The sequence below is a fragment of the Schistocerca gregaria genome, chromosome 11 (assembly GCF_023897955.1).
Source record: "Schistocerca gregaria isolate iqSchGreg1 chromosome 11, iqSchGreg1.2, whole genome shotgun sequence".
NCBI lineage: Eukaryota > Metazoa > Arthropoda > Insecta > Orthoptera > Acrididae > Schistocerca > Schistocerca gregaria.
The window spans coordinates 66153284-66169804 of NC_064930.1; the positions used below are offsets into that span (position 1 = coordinate 66153284).

Sequence of the window (16521 nt, forward strand, 5' to 3'; positions counted from 1 at the left end):
TCGCACAAGATTACAAAACATTTCATCTTATAAAGCTAAAACCAAACAAACGAGTTATTGTTACCTGCCACCTCACAACAGTGTCGTAGGTAGTGCTACACAGGTGAACATCATGTACATGAAAAAGGTAGTGTTCTTAGGAATAGAATAGAGGAATTTAACTCTGAAGATAGACAGAATGTGACAGCTAAAGATGAACTTGAAGGTTACCCTGCGGTAGAATTAGATGAATCTTCGTTTTATGATGAGCCTACGGGTTTCATCCACTGACTATTGTAATATGAAGAAGAAAGACAGCTCAGGGTTGATGGGAGGAGTTAACATGGTGAAAGAATCATGTGAAATAAGTCAAGGAGTACAGGAAAAATCTATGGCTGAAGACTATAAATTGTTGTTGATGTTAATGAAAACCGTGATCAGGTATGAGTAGTTTGAAGAAGAGAGAAAATGGTGTGATTTATATCATGCTTACAAACCTGGATAGGAAAATTCAGCCTGTAAAAAGTTGTTACGAAAACAGGCTAGGGAAAGTGGTACAAGACAAACAGGTAAAATTATATGTTATCAGAGCTTGTGAAACCAATAAAGAATTAGCGAAATAGGTGAAAAGAGAATGGAAGATGTCCCCAAATCATATAATTAGAATTTTTCAGAATCATAAGAAGTTTGTTCTGTCAACAGGGAGGAGCTTGAAAGTCAAACTGATCAAAGAAAAACGTATTTTGATGGTAAAATAGAAACAGTAGAAAGAGAAGCAGAAGGTTAGTGAATGGCTGTTACTGAAAAGACGCTAAGAGAACTCCATGAAATGTTAGATTCTAAATATGTTGAAACTGAAAGGAAAGTCAGTAAGGTTCAAAGTGTCAAGCAGAGTGTTTGTGCTGTATCTAATGGGGATTCGTTTTTTAGCTCTAATATGCTGGATCATATGATGACACACATTCTCTGGATTTCAGAAGAGAATTTAATGATCTGGATGAAAACTGGAGTGACAGAGAGAAAATGTCTTGAGAGAGGCTTTTCGAAAGCAAATTCTTAGGCTGGTAATCTACTAGGTAGTCCAGCTGTGGCAGACAATAAAACAATGACGCTTGATTACAGCCCACGGTCATTATAAGAATAAACGCGATGCAAGCAAAACATAAATGCGATGATTGGTATTAAGTATTAATCATACTTTAGCAATACAATTTTTATTTTAAAAATCGTGTACAGTCAGAGTCACAGTAAGTGCTATTCATGCATTGATTGTCTCACTGTTCATATGTACAGCGAAAATGGATGACACTGCTTCCTGCGTCAAAGTGAAACATTCACGCGGAACATCGTTAATGGCTAGAACCAAAGTGTTGTTAATGTTTTCCACAACATTACAGGGAAAAATGAGCTTTGACGTTTATTGAGAGACATGATATGCTAGGTAAAAGGAACGTGGCTGACATTGCAAACTCAGTATAATCGGTAACGTCGTTGTTCACCAGCGGGTTGACTTTTTTTTGTTCCATTTGAATACCAAAATCATTTAAATATGAAGTTTATCAATATGTGGTAATTAACTCATACTTAACCACATTTTTTTTTTCAAGAAAAATGCGCGTATGGTGTCTAATTACATACCACACGCAGAGTTCTGGTTTTCATTGCAAACACACATCCTTAATTATCAGTTTACTATAAAACATTGTTACAGAAACCATTACACAATTACTGTTTTTGGAGAAAAATGAAAAATCAAATGCTGTTTGTTTGAATATTCCCACTGTTTTATAGGACAGATGTGATCTCACATGAGAGTGATAAGTGTGGCAGAAACACAGAAAACAACTTTCAAGGCGTCGAGGACACTGTACAAATGTTGCATTTTTACAGTTGTCACCGTAGCAATGCTATGTGAACCCAATAGAACTGGAGCCAAGTTAAGGGATTTGTCATATGAAATAACAAGACGAAGCTGTATTAGACGCCATTGCCAAATGATGGCGAAACGCAGAACAGCATGTGATAAAAGAGGAGGAGGAGGAAACTTGGACTTTTTGGTGGCTTGGGATTCTATTGTTGAACGCCTCAGTATCAGCGTAGCAGTACTGAAATGTACCGCCTTCGTCACAGTCTGATAATGGAAGAATTTCAGAGATTATCAGACGAATGACTGTAACAGCTTCAGTGGCTTCAATATTTAACTACAAGGGTTGAATGAAAAGTAATGCCTCCACCATCGTTAATTGGGTTTGTATGGGAGTATTTTACTAAATCAAATGCATAAATAATCCTTAGAATGTGATCTTTAATAACCAATGTTCACTTTTCCAAATAATCACCAGCCAATTGGACACATTTATGCCAACAACGAAAAAGTTTTCTGAAGCCGTCATGGGAAAAGTTGACACTCTGTTTCCACAAGTACAATCTCACAGTCCTCTCAACATCTTCGTCAGAAGCATAATTATGCCCCACAGATCGTCTTTCATTATTGGGAAGAGATGGAAGTCAGGCGGTGCTAAATCTGGACTGTATGGATGATGCTGTATGGTGGTGAGATTTAGTCTCTGAATTTCTGCTGTGCTACCACGTGAAGTGTGTACTTTGGCATTTTCGTGCTGCAGGAAAACATTTCCCTTTTCCTTTTGGACCCTTGTTAGCCATCATTTCAGAGTTCGCAGCGTTGTAATGTATTGCTCTGAATTTATTGTTGTTCAAAGAAATCAACACGGATAACACCATCTACGTCCCAGAACACTGTGGCCAAGGTTTTTCCAGCTGAGGGCTGCGTCCTGAATTTCTTTTTCTAGGGCGAGTCTTCATGTCGATATTCCATAGACTGACGTTTTGTCTCCAGGTCGTAATACTGTACTCACGTTTCGTCTCCTGTCACAGTTTAATGGCGAAAGGCGTCACCTTCATTCTCGTAACACTAGAGGAGTTCTTGGCAAGTTTCAAGTCTGTGCTCTTTCATTTACGGAGTCAGCATCTGGGGTACCCATCGTACACAGGTATCCCGACAGCCAAGCAAAGCAATAAAGTGACCCGCACGCTCTTGTCAAATGCCGATTGTGCTAGTAATTTCTCTCTGTGTGATACGACGATCATCCTGAAACGGTCTGTCAACATTTTGCTTGTGAAACTCGGTAGTTGCTATCACAGGACGTCCAACTCTTTGTTTGTCACTCAGGTCAGATGCTTCCGCCTCAACATCTTTAAACTTACTCGCCGAACGACACACAGTACTCACATCAACACAATCACCATATACTTCTTTCACTGTTTGATGACTCTTCTTTAGAGTGGCACCTTCTGCTGTCAAGAATTCAGTGACTGCACGTTGCTTGGATCGCATTGGGCGACAGTCTGCGCAGGGTTCCATACATTACATTGTAGCAACACAATCTCTCAATGTTAAGGCTTCCCACCAACTGGAGCTGTATAGAAGAGGTTACGGAACAAGCCACTATCTGCCGCATACCAATGCTGCCAACTGTTGAAGAGTTATGAAGGTGGAGGCATTACTTGTCAGTTAACCCTCGTACATGGTGAAATCCCAGCAGTGTGATTATACGCCGCAGAAACATTATCCTTGTTAAAGTCAGGATCTTTCATCACTCTCTTTTTTAATTACAGTACTATGTTAGCTAAGATCAAGACCACGTTTGCCTGCAGATCACCAAAGAAACCTATCACCTGAATTTTATCGTTATTTCCTTCTGTTCAAAAACTAAATGACATTCAAGACTATATTGTTCTCCGCTCGTCTCTTTTCACGCCTTTACTACGACTATTAACACCACTGCACCTTAGTTGGACCAGGTGTGTGGCCAGTGCTTTACAAATTAAATGCGCTGATAGAGCTGTTGTCCCGCATTATCGCTCTGTCGATGTACGTGTAACGCACAGCACAAAACGTTTCCTCTGACTGTACTTGACAGTAGGCGAGACAGGCTGGCTTCTCCTCCACGTGGAATGAAATACAATGAGATTCCAGCAAACTCACAAGAATACACAGTGTAATGTTTACATGTAGTTTACGTTTATGGTGAACGGAGTAATACGCATCCAGGATTTGCTGGCTGTGGCAGCCATCAGAACACATCCAAATGCACAGCAGACCTGTCTTCGTGCAGTCAATTGCGAGCAGCGTGTCCCAGTACGTCGTGGTAGCCCCAGCCTCTGCACACATGTAGAAGTAGTCACAGATCGTTTGCACCCGAAATCGAAGCCGGGGTGACTTTCGGTGTGCAGAAACTTTCGTGAAACTGAAAGCTGAAAAGCAATCTGGGAGATGTCTTGTGAAAAATACATTGATTGCGATATGAAGGAAAGAGATGAGAGGAAGTCACAGACATAATGTTGTGAGGAGAATATGATTGAAAATGAGAATAATGAATTCGATAACTCTTTTTTTATTTATAACGATATACAAATTTACTATACGTACAATAATGGAAAGGAGGGTATCGCCATAAACTTAACAACAAATACACTAATTCCTATGGGTGCAGAAATAGTTACATGCAGAATGTAATTGACACACTTAATTACTACGACAATGAATTTTGTTTGCCATTCCAGCAGATTTGTAAAATAATCTGCAAATAAGTCCCTATGTACTGATGATTGGCACCGTCTGCTTGTATGACCTGGGGCAACTTCCAGCTCTTGAGGGACCTACGGCATGTCTTCAAACTTACAACCATCTCCTTTTTTTTTGCACACGATTATGTAAAACACAGCATGCTTCTATTATGGCAATTGCAACTCTTCTCGAACATCCATCAGGCGATGAAAGCTCTCCATTTATTTGCCAGAATGCCTGGCCCGAAAGAATCAATGGTTAGAGACTTTTTTCCTTCTTTATTAAACTCCTTCCTCTATTCATAACGACGCACTAGATTTACAGATATATTAAATGCCTCATCTCTGATAATTATGTACAGCATTGGTTCTTCAATCCTTAAAAATATACAAGTCACTGAATTCTCTGTATGTTCCAACATCTCTTAACTTGGAATGAGATTTTCACTCTGCAGCGGAGTGTGCGCTGACATGAAACTTCCTGGCAGATTAAAACTGTGTGCCCGACCGAGACTCGAACTCGGGACCTTTGCCTTTCGCGGGCAAGTGCTCTACCATCTGAGCTACCGAAGCACGACTCACGCCCAGTACTCACAGCTTTACTTCTGCCAGTATCTCGTCTCCTACCTTCCAAACTTAACAGAAGCTCTTCTGCGAATCTTGCAGAACTACCACTCCTGAATGAATCTGCCAGGAAGTTTCATATCAGCGCACACTCTGCTGCAGAGTGAAAATCTCATTCTGGAAACATCCTCCAGGCTGTGGCTAAGCCATGTCTCCACTATATCCTTTCTTTCAGGAGTGCTAGTTCTGTAAGGTTCGCAGAAGAGCTTCTGTAAAGTTTGGAAGGTAGGAGACGAGATACTGGCAGAAGTAAAGCTGTGAGTACCGGGAGTGAGTCGTGCTTGGGTAGCTCAGTTGGTAGAGCACTTGCCCGCAAAAGGCAAAGGTCCCGAGTTCGAGTCTCGGTCGGGCACACAGTTTTAATCTGCCAGGAAGTTTCATTTCTTAACTTGTATTTCGCAGCAGATAAAGCAAGTAAAAGGACAGAAAAATAAGTTTTATAATTATTCTAAAGTGAATTTGGAGGATGGAGTCTTATTGGTCTGACATGTTTCCCATTTATTGCAGAAAACAACTGGGGAAATTAAAATGGTTCAAATGGCTCTGAGCACTATGGGAGTTAACTTCAGAGGTCATCAGTCCCCTAGAACTTAGAACTACTTAAACTTAACTAACCTAAGGACATCATACACATCCATGCCCGAGGCAGGATTCGAACCTGTGACTGTAGTGGTTACGCGGTTCCAGACTGTAGCGCCTACAACCGTTCGGCCACCCAGGCTAGCAATTGGGGAAGTCTGCATTCCTATTCACACAATTTGCTACCTCTGCCCCTATTTAATGTTGGAAATGCCATTTGTCTTATACTCTTCCAAACTTTCAAGCAAGTTTCATACATCATATCTTGGACAGAGGTATATCTGATCTGAAAATTGTAATGCAGCACTGCCATATTACATCCTGTAGCCAGATATCTGAAACACAAACATGAAAACCCACATATTTGTGTCAGGAATTTAAGTACATTGTTTTAATTGATTTTTCACATAAATATCCCGAAATCGATCTTAGCAGCGATAATTGAGACTTCTTTGCAGGTAAATATCTACACCAAAAGTAAAAGAACATTTGGACAAGTTCCAGCAGGAAATTAAAATGCACGGCACTATTGTGTAAAAGGCCTTACACATATTTCGATAAGGAAATAGTAGTAAACAACACAACTCGAGCTATCCTGGATGAAATAGACGTTGCTGAAAGTAACAATGGGTGCAACAGTGTACAAAATCGTTCATCTGTTACCAAAAAGAAACCGAACCCTGTCGAAGACAGACTGGTTGATGTACTACAAGAGAGTATCGCAATTAGAGAAGAGCATGAAAGGAAGCAAGAATCTGATTAGGATCGAATATTACTGTTTTCATTACTAGAGGATATCAAAAAGATTCTGGAAATTCGCAAGCTTACTACAAAAATGGAGGTAATTGACATTATTGGGAATGTCATACAATCGTCGTATTAAAAAAATGAATACCGCTTCATATATAAATTCTGTATTTATTAAGAACACTGCACATAATACACCAGAGAAAAAGACTGTAGTCTGGTGGTCCATGATTGCCACAGAACCCCCCCCCCCCTCCCCCTCCGTAATGCAGAGCGTGGGGAGAAGTGGTGATGTAGGTTGGTGTGGCACTCAGTCTGTGCTCGTGTCTAAAGATGTCCCTGCAGGTATAGATCCCGTTAATGATGAAGTCACCTTACCACATCGGTGGGCAGAGCAGGCTGCCGATCCGGGAAACCAGGATCACGTGGCCCAGTGATGGGGGGGCATGGTGGACCATGAGTGGCACGTGAGTAGAGAGGTGGCTGTCATCGGCAATGGAAGCAGTGATGGCTGTCTCCTCTGCATCTGGAGGGGTTTCAAATGCGCGGAGGGGCATGAACGAGAAACAGTGTGCCATTATATAGCTGCAGGGAGAGATCCTCGATGAGAAAGGAAACAGATTGACTCAGAAGATGGCATCGCAAGTGTCGTCGGACGGCATCAGCAGGTCAGAGGAATCACGGCAGTGGAGGGAAGATGCGGGGGATTCTTCACACGCTACATCCGAACCGGGTGGAGGACATGCATTATCACATGAAGTATCAGAGCAAGAAAGGGAGTCCATCTCATTAGAAGCACTGGGCTCGCGTGCAAACTGGACTTGGGGGGAGGGAGTCAGCCTCCAAGTTTTCATCTTCATCAAGCCACCAAGCTGGATCGAGATGCGAAAGGGACACTGTTTCTCTTTTATTGTGGAGTAGGATGTCAAAGGTCTGTGGCGAGTGGTGTAATTATGTGGGCCCGAGCAAGGGGGGGGGGGGGGCTGCAGTGTGGGTAGCACTGTGTCATCATGCAACATCACATAGAAACGTGTAGTTCTCTGTGCATGAAGACATGAGGACCCATATGTGCCCTTCTGCGCAGTGAAGTGTCAGATGCACTCTACTAATATAAGAAGTTCTGACTGCACGTGATGGTTGGAGTCTCTCACAAATTGCGCTGAAAGGACGAGAGGGCTACCCATACAATAAGTCGGCTAGGGAGGCTTTTAAATCCTTTTTGTAGGCGGTACTGACGCCAAGCAGGACCCAGGGGAGAGCCTCTGACCAGGACTTGTTCTGGCACATCAAAGCACCTCTTAAAGTGCTGTCCCAGCATTCGACCAACCCATTGCTTCTGTGCGTGGTAGGCTGTTGTACATAGTTTGCTTGCACTGTGCTGGTCACACAGCTTTGAGAAAAGAACAGCTTCAAATTGTCGTGCCTGGTAAACCGGGACAGAAGACGGGCAGCCAAACTGTGCGACGCAGGAGGTGACAAAGGCCCATTCGACAGAGTTGGCTGTTATATCTGTGAAAGGAATGGCCTCAACCCACTGGCTAATGTGGTCGACGATAGCCAGGATCTATCAAAAACTCTCTGATGGGGAAAGCGGTCAGACCAGGTCAAGATGTAAGTCACAGAACCTGCCATTAGGAATGTCAAACGAGCACATCAGTGGTTACGTATGTTGAACGACCTTGGAGTGTTGGCAGGGTAATCATGCGCAGGTCCAGTTTTTGCAGTCTGACCTAGCCCCTGTCCATACAAAACGCTCCGTTGTTAGGCGTGTGGCAGCCCGAATAATAGGATGTGCAAGGTCATGGATAGCTGCAAATATCTTTTGGGGCAAGACAGCCAGAACTAGCAGGTGAGCCGTGCCTGTGGAAACAGTCCAGAGGAACAAGTAGGGAAGAGCCCGAAATTGAGCGAGGCTCAGTTGAGAATGAGGTAGGCTCATGTTGTAGCAACTGCTGCATGTCACCATCTGTTTGTTGCTGGGCCGCTAATTAGTCCCAAGAAAACGAGATTGTTCCAACTCGTGACATGTAGTCGGCGAGGATGTTGACCGTGCCCTTTAGGTAATGGACATCAGATTGTAAATTGACATATTACGTCCATGCATTGGGGAGAGAGGTCGGCTGTGGGGTTACGAAATGCATCGGCCAACAGCTTGTGGTCCGTATATTGGTCACTCACCTACCCTTTATGTCCTCACAGAAATGTCGAACTGCTTCGTAAATGGCAAAAAGTTGTCTGTCGAAAGTGGGCCATTTATGCAGGGAGGCAGACAACCTTCACAAGAAGAAACAAAGTGATTGTGTGTTACCCTAGACCTGCTGAAGAAGCAACGTGCCAATGGCTGTGTCACCCACGTCCACAGTGATCGATAGCCGACTGTCAGAGACTGGTTGCGGGAGAGTGACAGCGTTCACTAGTGCAGTTTTTAATGCGACAAACATGCGTTGCATTTTACTGCACCATGAATACTTGTGAAGTCCGTAGGTGCTCTTTCCCACAACTGCATCAGCCAACGACGCTTGCATGGACGCAGCGTGTGGGATGCATCGCCGGAAAAAGTTTATCATGTCTAGGAAACAGTGAAGAGTCTCAAGCAGGCAGAGGAAGGTCACAGATAAAAGTGACTCATTCTGACATGAGGCAGAACCCTTCCAAGTAGACAGTATAGCCTAGGAAAGTCACACTAGCAGCTCACAACTGCGATTTATCGTCGTTGACCGTGACGCAATTCTCGGCCAGTATATTGAGGACTCTTGACAGACGTCCTTCATGCTTCTTGGAGGTTGCTGACGAAATAAGACTAGCATCTAGATACGTGTACCAATACGGGACAATAGCATGGAAATGATAAGGCGCTGCCAAGTCTGTGTGGCAGCTTTTAGGCCATATGGTATGTAGCAGTACTCATAGAGTACGAAATGGGCGATTATTGCAGTTTAGAGGATGTCGTCCTTACGCACTGGGATCTAATGGTACGCTTTCTGACTGTCTATACCCGTGCACCATGCAGCTATTGGGCGAAATTCTGTCTGAGCGGTATGGGGTAGTAGTAGTAGTAGTAGTAGTAGTAGTTGTTGTTGTTGTTGTTGTTGTGGTGGTGTTCAGCCCTGAGACTGGTTTGATGCAGCTCTCCATGCTACTCTATCTTGTGCAAGCTCCTTCATCTCCCAGCACCTACTGCAACCTACATCCTTCTGAATCTGCTTAGTGTATTCATCTCTTGGTCTCCCTCTACGATTTTTACCCTCCACACTGCCCTCCAATACTAAATTGGTGATCCCTTGATGCCTCACCACATGTCCTACGAACCGATCCCTTCTTCTGGTCAAATTGTGCCACAAACCTCTCTTCTCCCCAATTCTATTCAATACCTCCTCATTAGTTATGTGATCCACCCATCTAATCTTCAGCATTCTTCTGTAACGCCACATTTCAAAAGCTTCTATTCTCTTCTTGTCCAAACTATTTATCGTTCATGTTTCACTCCCATACATGGCTACACTCCATACAAATACTTTCAGAAATGACTTCCTGGCACTTAAATCTATACCCGATGTTAACAAATTTTCCTTCTTCAGAAACACTTTCCTTCCCATTGCCAGTCTACATTTTATATCCTCTCTACTTCGACCATCATCAGTTATTTTGCTCCCCAAATACCAACACTCCTTTGCTAATTTAAGTGTCTCATTTCCTAATCTAATTCCCTCAGCATCACCCGACTTAATTCCTCTACATTCCATTATCCTCGTTTCGCTTTTGTTGATGTTCAACTTACACCCTCCTTTCAAGACACTATCCATTCCATTCAACTGCTCTTCCAAGTCCTTTGCTGTCTCTGACAGAATTACAATGTCACGGCCTAAGATTTTCCAGGCGTTCAGTCATCGGTACTCACCACACAAACGAAATGAACCATGCCCCTCAGTAGTTAAGTGGATCGGTGAGGACCAATTGCTGTTGGACATGTAGACAGTACCAGAGTCCAGCAGTTCGTGTACAGCTGTTTTTGCATGTTGCAATTTTGTGGCATTAAGGCATTGAGGCTGGTGGTGTACGGGGTGGGGGGGGGGGGGGCGACGGCCCTCCATGGTGTCAATGGAGGCTGGGATGTCACTGACCTGTGGCAGCAAGTATCACTGCAAGAGTTCTGCAGCATTTGCTCCTCGGCGGTATAGTTGTGGTCATGTCCCCACGGTGCAGCTACATCCTCTACTGCTCAAGTGTGCGTGTCAGGTCAGCTGATGTGGCAGCAATCAGCTGTTGTACATGCGTGTTCTAGGTTGTGAAGGTCAGTGGTCTCACAGCGCAGATATGGTATGCATGCCAGGGCAGTGGCGAGCTCTGCAGTGAGGTGGGTACATTCAGTTGTAGCAGCAGACAGGGCATCACAAACTGTGGTGGATGTTGGTGGGTTGGGAGCAAAGGCCGCTGGTATCTGGCTGATGGTAGTGTGGTGCAAGAGGGCTGCTGCTGCTTTGAGACCTGGTGAGAACCCAAACTTTTATAGGAAATTCATACCAATAACAGGGCAATCGACTTCTGCCATGCAGGCTGATGAGAGATGTAGCTGAAGTTCAGCTGAGCCATGAGAGCCAATTTGGAGTTGTTGGCTGCCTGGAGTGATATAGCAGATGGCAAGAGCGCCACCAGGGCGATCAACTTGGGAATAACGCTGACATCGACTCTGGTGTCTATGTCATAGATGTATAGTCTGCCAGCGTGATGGGCATTGGGAGTGGTTGGCCAAGGATGTGACTGGCGCCCTGAAATGTCGGAGCGAGCCGTGGCGCCTATTTGGACTTGCACTTTGCGTTTGGGTAGTTTCAGAGCATGCGACAAGAATGCACAGCGTCCCCAAACGTAACGTGGTACCAACATAGGGGATGTGCTGTTTGTGGCACCTGCTCCGATGAGCTGCCACCGTGGATGGGGCATTCTGCTGTGACATGGTGGTGGGTAGGGCAGCTAGGCAAGAAGTAGCAGAAGGTATAGTGATCTCACCACCAGGTGACTCTGTCAGCTGCTGTTACATGCTGGGTGCACGACTTCTGCCAGCCAGCTGATGAAACGCAGGACTTGAGGATGGTGCAGTGCTACCAACTTCTGGTGTACCTCAGAAACTGGAAGACGTGCATTGGCAGTGATTAATGATGCTATATGTCTGGTCCAACAGGTGCAGCTTTCCCTCCAGGGTGGCGTTTTATGAGCCAACGAATGTAGCTGAAGATCTGATGGCAACATCACGAGCCACAATGACCAGAGTACAAGGTTGGTGAGTTCATCTATGCTGACCTGAGTTCATAAGTGGCGCCGAAGTTGAGACGGCATATTGCCCCCTAAACACATTTATTGAATGACAGAGTGGATGGTTTCCGCAGGAGGATGCATTCAACTCTTGAAGATGTGTGCTCTTGTGTTTGCGTATTTATGCTGGCTCTGTGATGTGAGCAATAGATCAATGACCGTGTCCGGCTTGACGTGTAGATGGCTCATCAAACGGATAAAGCGTGCATCATCTCCCAACATGCCATGGATGTCCAGGATATTATGTACCAGCATGAACCATGTTGTAGGGTTGTCCTCTTGAAGTTGTGGAAGCTTTGGAAACCGCCCAACAGGTGGCTGTTGTAGTGTCGTTGGAAGATGGCAGTGGGGGTGGCAGCTACTGGTATTAGATCTGTACAAGTAAGCTTCTGTCCACACAACACACAAGGTGTGGGAGGTGTGAGAGAAAATATGGGAGGCACAGGCATCCTTGCAGATGTGTATGCAGTTGCACGTTGTTGATACGGTTGCCAGTAAATATGTTCCCTTCAAATGTTATGAGTACTGTGGCGAAGGTAGTTCTTGTTTCAGATGCAGTACGAAGCCTGAGAACTGCTCCACATGTAGATACGGTGCAGTCTGTGTGCAACATTGCTTATAGACAGTGCTGCTAAGGTTATATGGTGCTGGCATGGGTACACACAGGAGTGAAAATGCACTCAGAACCATTGAAGTCTCATCCACCAGCACCTCATCAGTGAAAGAGATGGTAGGCAAACTCAGCCCCATTTCTGGCTCACACGTGACATGGAGGTTCATTAGTACTTTACGACACATGGAAATGCGAAACTAGTGCAGTGAAAACAGGTGTGTGGTCGTATGTAACAAGCACAGGGTCAACACTGTGGGGAACAGGTCATACAATTGTCATATTAAAATCCTGAAAACCATTTTATATATAAACTCTGTATTTATTCAGCAAAGTGTACAGACTACACCATCACATGCCAAGTGCCGGAAAAAGACTGAAGAACAAACTGCAATGGCGGCACTACTATGAATAGTCATATATACTGGTAGTTCAAAGATATCACACTACATTGGCACTCGATTCTTGTGGTTGATGACCGCCACAATGTCACAAAGAAAAGCACAAATCCTTACACTGAAAACGCATCGCAAAGCTATTCGTAACCACATACCACGTGACATCAGTCGATGGACCACGTGGCAGCAGGTATGAAGCAGAAGCCTTCAGCAACAGCAATTTCAGGGTGTATACATAACAGAGGAAAATGATGGTCGGGGAGACTTCACCAGACAGCAGATGGAAAGTCACTGTGGTTATTCTGTGCCTGGTGTAGAAGTCAGGACACTGCTGTTATCACTCACTGTCTCAACCACATCAACCCAGAATTCTAAAATACTTTCTCTGTTCCAGTCATCAGTATAACAAGAACTTTGATATTACAGTTCATTTCCAATATTATTAAAATTTAGCACATAACATTAAAATAACAATGTTAAATCATCAAATATGTTGTCCCATTTTCAAACACTCATTTGTTTTCCAAATCTGTCCCTTCTCAATTTGTTCTTCATAACATTCGAACTGAAGGATCAGGAAAGAAAACTAAGACAATTAAATAACTTTTTCCACAATTTTGGTGTTTCAGTGTCATTAACTTTTTTTAATTTGCAACCATTATCAGTTGATACCTCAAATTTTTGGTGTCGCTAGTTGCTACAGAATTTTGACGAAAATTTGTCTTTGTTTCAAAAAAGAAATAATCAAAATGTGTCTTATTGATTTATCCCTCAATCCTTCCATTATTTTCAAATGTTATTAAAAATAGACCATCACATTTGTATTTGTACTAACCTCAAAGTAATCAACAACGTCTCTTCTGGAGGTACACAAATTTGCATCCAAGTAGCAACACCCATAACACAGTCTCTTATATTTTCCAAACAGTTATTAAATGATTTCACTGACATTAAAAAAATCTATCCAGATAGATTTGAAGATTCTTGAAGTAATTTTAAAATAAACCCTCTTCATACCACTCAAGAAGTAGAGGTTGAGCTCGATATCTTTTCTTTGGATTTGCATTTCTTTTGAGGCAAAAGACAGGCAACCATAAAATCTTCCACATCCCTCTCACTCTGATGATTGATCACGACTGACTGTCAGGTGGCTGCTAAAGCTGGCTGCCACTCAGTGGCTGCTCAGTATTTCAGCTGCCGGTGTCACAATATTGCAGCCCATTTGCCCAGTGCATTTATGTAATTCATGGTGACAGTTTAAGAAATTGTTTTTAATGATTATTGTTATACAGAAGAACAACCAAGGATTTTAGGAGAATTTGGAGGAGGTGATAAATATGATGAAAGTAAAGGTACCATTACTGGTTTTTGTCATTATTGGATTAATAAACTTCAGTATTTGGACAAGAAAAGGAGAGATTTGCCTCTTCTGAGGAGTAATATTAATGGTTTCCTGAAGTACTTGGGGAATGCATGAAGGCTCAGATCCATAGTAGTAAACACTGTGAGAAATATTAAAGATAGGGGCCACCTGAGGTGGGGTCGCCTTTGAGTAGAGTAGAGTCTGGAAGAAATACTGGAGGTCCAAGGAACAACAAGGTGGCCAATGGACCAAATGGAAGTAAAAGTAGTGTGGAAAATTCCAGTGACAGAAGTGTGGTGAATAATAATTATTATGGATCCATTAGTTTAAACTGATAGTTGTTCCATATGACACTCCTACTTGTTGAACATACTGAAATGAGACGCCTGTAAATAAATACTGTGTACTTTAGTTTCAGAAAATCTCCATGTGGATAGAAACAATTACAATAGTAGAGAAGCTAAATCATATCATATGCTAAGTAAATGAAACTTAAAATATCAAGAGAGGCAGGCATAATAACATAGAAAATTAATGAGGTTGGAAATGGTTCGTGCAGAATACTTCAAACAGAGATATCAGATTACCATGAGAAAGTGTGAAGGAGTAATGAGGTATAGTAGCATCCTGTTATTGTAGCTAATATTCTAGGTATATCTGTTTAATATTTGGTGGATAGCAGCAGTGAATTAAATGGCGTTTCCTGTTCATTTTTTGAGTCAATTAAAAACATCTGAGTACTAGTAATGCATGTTTGAGGGATCATATTTATAACTGCAACTAGAAACATGTCAATTAGATTATAACTTTGTGATACCTGACCTTAGTATAAATGTGAAATGGGGTACTGAATCTTTCTGTAAGTGGAATGTAAATACTGATTTTGCTAGTGGGACATTCAGATTTGTATGTAATGAAAACTTTTATGGAATGTCTTTTCTGCAGAAAATAGGAGTGGAAATACACACTTCAACACAGCTCGACTTTTTATCAAGATACCATGGAAAATTGAGGTTGGTTGGTTGATTGATTTGGTGGAGGGAATCAAACAGTAAGGTCATTGGTTCCATTATATAAGGGAAAGATGGGGAAGCAAGATGGCCATGCCATTTTAAAGGAACCACAGTGTCATTTGCCTGAAGTGGTTTAGAGAAACACAATAGGATGGCCGGACAAGGGTTTGAACTGTTGTCCTCCTGAATGAACATCCTGTGTGGAAAATTAAGGACTCTGAGGATACACAGATAGTGAAAAGAATGCTGTGCAGAGGGTGTTGATGCAAAATAGTAAAGTGTTTACAGAAGAAAAATTTGGCTTACCGAAAGAATTAAGTGCAAGTTGAAATTTAAAAAAAAACATGTACAGTTTATTAGGAACCCTTATATCATCCCATTTTCTAGAAAGGAAGGGGTAATACTTTACAAGAGGCCACCATCACTTGGATGTGTATGCAGAGAGGACACCCTGAACAGTAGTGGGAACATAAGCAGAGCAGCTGATTCTACATTATTTTCATGTGTTCGTTGCAGAAGAAATATCAAGTTTTTGGTGTAGCAACAACCTGATCACAATAGGACCTCGAATGTGATCAAACTAAATTTTCAGTGAAAAACACTTAGTTTGCAAGGGCAAGTACACACACAATCTTAGATAAAACAATTAGTTTTAATTTCCTGTTTTAATTGCATCTTCGTGTTTCTGGTTTCGATATACGGAGTTGCCAGCCGGAGCGACCATGTGGTTCTAGGCACTACAGTCTGGAACTGGGCCACTGCTCCGGTCGCAGGTTCGAATCCTACCTCTGGCATGGATGTGTGTGATGTCCTTATGTTAGTTAGGTTTAATTAGTTCTAAGTTCTAGGTGACTGGTGACCTCAGAAGTTAAGTTGCATAGCGCTCAGAGCCATTTGAACCATTTATAGATGGAGTGATTCAGCTACATTATTCACCTCAGATATTTCCTGGACTATTTAAGAGTATAGTAATACAGTATTCACCAACGTGAACTGTGCAAATGTCATTCCTGAATGATGATTTATGTCTTTTGTTACAGTTACACTCCTGGAAATGGAAAAAAGAACAGATTGACACCGGTGTGTCAGACCCACCATACTTGCTCCGGTCACTGCGAGAGGGCTGTACAAGCAATGATCACACGCACAGCACAGCGCACACACCAGGAACCGCGGTGTTGGCCGTCGAATGGCGCTAGCTGCACAGCATTTGTGCACCGCCGCCGTCAGTGTCAGCCAGTTTGCGTGGCATACGGAGCTCCATCGCAGTCTTTGACACTGGTAGCATGCCGCGACAGCGTGGACGTGAACCGT

At 42.9% G+C, this 16521-nt stretch overlaps 1 long non-coding RNA gene across 1 annotated transcript in view; it reads right to left on the reverse strand.

The window, feature by feature from the left end:
* Nucleotides 1-5971: 5971 nt before the first annotated feature.
* LOC126295138 (uncharacterized) overlaps nt 5972-16521 on the reverse strand; it is a 29050-nt gene continuing 18500 nt past the window's right edge. Inside the window, exon 3 of the long non-coding RNA XR_007552390.1 lies at nt 5972-6104. This is a non-coding gene — a long non-coding RNA (uncharacterized LOC126295138). The remainder of the gene's footprint in view (nt 6105-16521) is intronic.